At 38.7% G+C, this 4,374-nt stretch overlaps 1 long non-coding RNA gene across 2 annotated transcripts; it reads right to left on the bottom strand.

Moving 5' to 3' along the window:
• Positions 1–1,305: 1,305 nt before the first annotated feature.
• Positions 1,306–3,456, bottom strand: LOC108430166. 2 transcript variants are annotated; one of them, XR_001858065.1, is made up of 3 exons: positions 3,298–3,456; positions 1,567–1,686; positions 1,306–1,474 (listed from the first exon to the last, which is right to left on the bottom strand). It is a non-coding gene; the product is annotated as an uncharacterized LOC108430166 (long non-coding RNA). The 2 variants fall into 2 exon arrangements; XR_001858066.1 differs by having other exon boundaries at positions 3,307–3,456.
• Between the last annotated feature and the right edge of the window lie 918 nt (positions 3,457–4,374).

Here is a 4,374-nt window from a genome sequence, read left to right as displayed (position 1 = left end):
CCTTGACAGCTGGCAATTGCAGAAGGAAGCCAGTAAGTTGTGATGGTGAGCCAAAAGGCCCCTTCACTGTGTGTGTTTGTGAAAGTTTGTGAAAGTTTTTATTAAATCTGTGAAACTCTTGTAAACATTTGGAAAATGGGGGACGAGTGCCATGTTTTGGTTATAGTTTGTCCTGGTTGTAAAGCAGGGAGACAGCGTAGCCCTTTGTATTTTTTGTTTTGCTTTCACATTTAGTTTGTCATCATCAGCAGTTTTGTTTGTTATTTTGCCATATGCTCATCCCTAAAGTCATCACTTCCATTCAGTTTAGCCACTTGCTAACTTGCATACTTTTTACCAAAGTTTAAATAAAGCTGCAGTTTGCCTATTTAAATGTCAGTGTCTGGTCAGGCAGCTGGTCTGGGGAGAGAGCCCACTCTCATTTGTTAGGGTCGTAACACTTTTTCAAATGCACACTCATAATGGAGTATTACGAGAAATAAGTGCACAAACCAATAAAGTAAACACATTACATGTGTCACAAATGAGTTCATCAAAAAATAATGGAATCCACTATCCCTGAGGCACACAAGAGAGCAAAAGCTAAACGTAGCAGAGGTACAATATATTGCCAAAAGTATTCACTCACCCTTCCAAATCATTGAATTCAGGTGTTCCAATTACTTCCATGGCCACAGGTGTATAAAACCAAGCACCTGGGCATGCAGACTGCTTGTAATGCAGTGGTGTAAAGCGCCACCACTGGATTCAATCCTAATGATAGACGAGTCTGGGCTTGGTGGTTGCCAGGAGAACGGTACTTCTCTGACTGCATTCTGCCAAGTGTAAAGTTTGGTGGAGGGGGGATTATGGTGTGGGGTGGTTTTCAGGAGTTGGGCTCGGCCCCTTAGTTCCAGTGAAAGGAACTCTTAATGCTTCAGCACCAAGAGAGTCTGGACAATTTCATGCTCCCAGCTTTGTGGGAACAGTATGGGGACGGTTCCTTCCATGTTCCAACATGACTGCGCACCAGTGCACAAAGCAATGTCCATAAAGACATGAGGGATGAGCAGGTTTGGTGTGGAAGAACTGGACTGTCCTGCACCTCAACCCAACAGAACTTCTTTGGGATGAATTAGAGTGGAGACTGTGAGCCAGGCCTTCTCGTCCAACATCAGTGTCTGACCTCACAAATGCACTTCTGGAAGAATGGTCAAAAATTCCCATAGACACACTCCTAACCCTTGTCAAAGCTTTCCCAGAAGAGTTATAGCTGCAAAGAGTGGGCTTACATAATATTAAACCCTATCAATTAAGAATGGGGTGTCACTCAAGTTCATATGCATATGAAGGCAGAAGAGTGTATATTTTTGGAAATATTATGTAGCTTCCTGGCTATCTAGATATCTTCTCAGTTGGGATCCAGGTATTGTAGTAACCAGGAACTTGGTAATGATGGACCTGAATGACCAGGGATGGAGGGCCCTCCAAAAGCCTAGGAAACAAATTGATTTTGGTTTCTAATTTTGATTATTATATGAATAAATAAATGAACAAAAAAAAATTGACATTATAAGTTCTGCTCACCTTCCCATCTTTGTGATAAGCAGACTTTATAATGGAAGATGAGCGACTACAATACCTCATTCATTCAAGTAACTTGTATAGTTGGCTATTGAGGGCACTTAGTGGCTGTCCAGTTCTGACCTGGTTAAAATGAAACAAAATCAGGATTTCAGAAATGCAAGGAGTGGAGAAGGAGAGAGAAAGCAAGAAGTGGGCAGACGACTTCTGACCCATTTCTTTCAGAAAACACGCGAGTCTAAAGTGCCAAAGAAAATATGTTGTAGTGTAATCTAGTTTGCTAACTAGCTACTAGCTTCACTTGCAGTCATTTCCAACAAGCACAGGCTGATAAAGAAGCACAGAATTTTATTCAATGCAGCATTTATTTAAATAGCCTATGTAAAGACAATGCATCTACGATCATAACGCAATGAAGTTCAGCCTCAGCCTGGCAGCTAACCTGTAAAGCACACGGTTTAGCTTCAGAGGCGGTCACTGAGGGAGAGAGAGTAGCATCTCTTCCTTTTTGACCTAACAGAAGACTTGAGACCAAAGTAGGTAGCTAATATATAGTCCAATGTCCAAGTAACAGTTTGTTGAGCAATTTCAGTGAAAATGACTAATTATATTTAAAAGTATTTTTTTCTCTTTGGAATTTTGCTCTAATTGCATTGATTCAAGTCAAGTTTAAATCAATTTTTAACTACAGCGTGATTGGTTCAAAGCACAAGTCCCTAATTGATTGAGTCGTTTAACCCTTAAATGCAAATCAACCCCATAAAGAAATAGAGGAGCACAGGGAACAATTTAACATAAAAGGTGTTAATCTGTGCTCCATGTTATACAGGGTCAAGCAGCCTGTGCATTTCCTAGCCACAGTCTTCTGTCAAAGAAATGAGTGATTTTTCAGTGTTTTAAAGAGATCTCTGACAAGGGCATGTAATAATAAAAAGAGGCTTTTTTAATAAGGACTAACTCTTTGTCTAGGGCCTTGTGGGATCAGTAGCATACGGTACTAAAAGACTGAACTGGTGAAGAATTAGTCTTTTTTTTGGTTACTGCACTGTTTGTGTAAAACAAAAAAAATCCCAAAACTTATAATTCTTTAGTCACCATCTTGTTGCAGATAACCTAGCACCATTTGAAGCAGGTAACAAGCTCACAGCAAGTACTAGCTAGGCTTAACTACGGCCTCCATACTGCGAGGTTAGTTATTACATGACGTTATGTACTAAAGGGGTCATAGTCGTAAAGAAAAAACTAAAACTAAAAATGAAATTTTTGAACTACTTTATTAGCATCTTTCAGTTGTTAGTATTTTGGTTTAAAGTAAGTATATTTAAATAAGCATATAAGAAATTGACATTAACAGAAGCTGTAGCTTTTCAGAAACTTTTCAGTGGTATGATCCAATGCTTTGTCTAGGGCACTGTGGGATCAGCAGCATGTGGTATTAAAAGACTGAACTGGTGAGGCGTTAAAATCTTGAGAAACTGACCAATAGAGCTTTTGAAGCCATTTTAGTAAAACCAAACACAGTATAATGGTGTGTTTGGATAGCTAGTACAACACTGAAGAGTCAAACTGTGGACAGCACCAAAACAAACCACAAAAAATAAAATAAAATAAAATAAAATAAGCAAAACAAAACCTAACCATGCTATCCTACTCAAACAAAAAGTACTTAGCCAACCTGACGTCTGACCTGGAGAATGGAGTAGACTCATACATGGTGTGAATGTATAGACGCACCTCTCTTACCTGTTTGAAACCCCAGGTGGTACAAATAAACCAGCTCTTATAAAACAAAAGTTAAGCATGCAGGTAAAATACCAAAACTAAAGCACTTCCCCTAACAAGACAGTCTTTTATGTGGATGTAAAAGAAGCCCTGGTAAAATAACTAAAACAAATCCACCATCTAAAACACAGCACCCTCCCATATAACCTCTCCATGGCCTCTTCTTATGACTTAGGCTCCTCCTCCAGCTACACCAGGCAGACCTCTGATTGGTCAGTGGTCTTCCTCACATTGACTGATTGCAAAGCAGGTATATCTGTGAAGGGAGAGACTGAAAGAAACACAAGCAAGAAAAATCCGAAATACGTGCCCGTTCAGTGTTCAGAAGAGTGCTCCATCAGTGTTACTGATGTGTAATGTTTTCACTTGCTGTTCTTCACTGGACAAAAAAATCATTTGTCATCGTTTGACACACCGTCTCATTTCAGTTTTCACTTAAAATTTGATGTGTCTGCATCTATTGATTGAGCTGTCTGTCTGAATTATTGATAGATAATATTTAATGCAGTTTGGTTGGAAAATATATTTCTTACATCGTAGAATAATATTGAATTAACTTAACTCATCAGACTTTTGTAGCAAGGATTATTCTGACCCTCTGTTACAGTGAACCCACCCATGGCATAAACTGTAACACTGCACTCATCATATTCGGGGGAACTGTACATGATCAATAGGCACTAGAAACAAGGTTCAATTGTTCATTTGAAGCAGGGATGTATATTGCTGTCAGAAGAAAACCTCATATCTCCATTTTTCAGCTTTTTACATAATTAAAAAATTCCTGTTTTTCTTTACATTGTGTGTAAATTTCATGACAAATGGGCCAAAAGAAATGACCCAGAATGACTGGGAAAAAACTCTGGTTCCATTGACTTACATTAGAATTACACTTGGTTTTTTCCTTCTCCTGTAAAGTTACTGTTTTGAAGATATGAGGTTTTGTTCCGACAACCGCGATATGTTGCTTGTGTAGAAATGTGAATATTCCAAGTTAAATAACTTTAAAATGATACCACAAAATCAAAA

This window comes from Pygocentrus nattereri, chromosome 19 (genome assembly GCF_015220715.1).
Source record: "Pygocentrus nattereri isolate fPygNat1 chromosome 19, fPygNat1.pri, whole genome shotgun sequence".
Classification (NCBI taxonomy): domain Eukaryota; kingdom Metazoa; phylum Chordata; class Actinopteri; order Characiformes; family Serrasalmidae; genus Pygocentrus; species Pygocentrus nattereri.
This window is presented reverse-complemented; position numbering and strand designations above follow the sequence as displayed.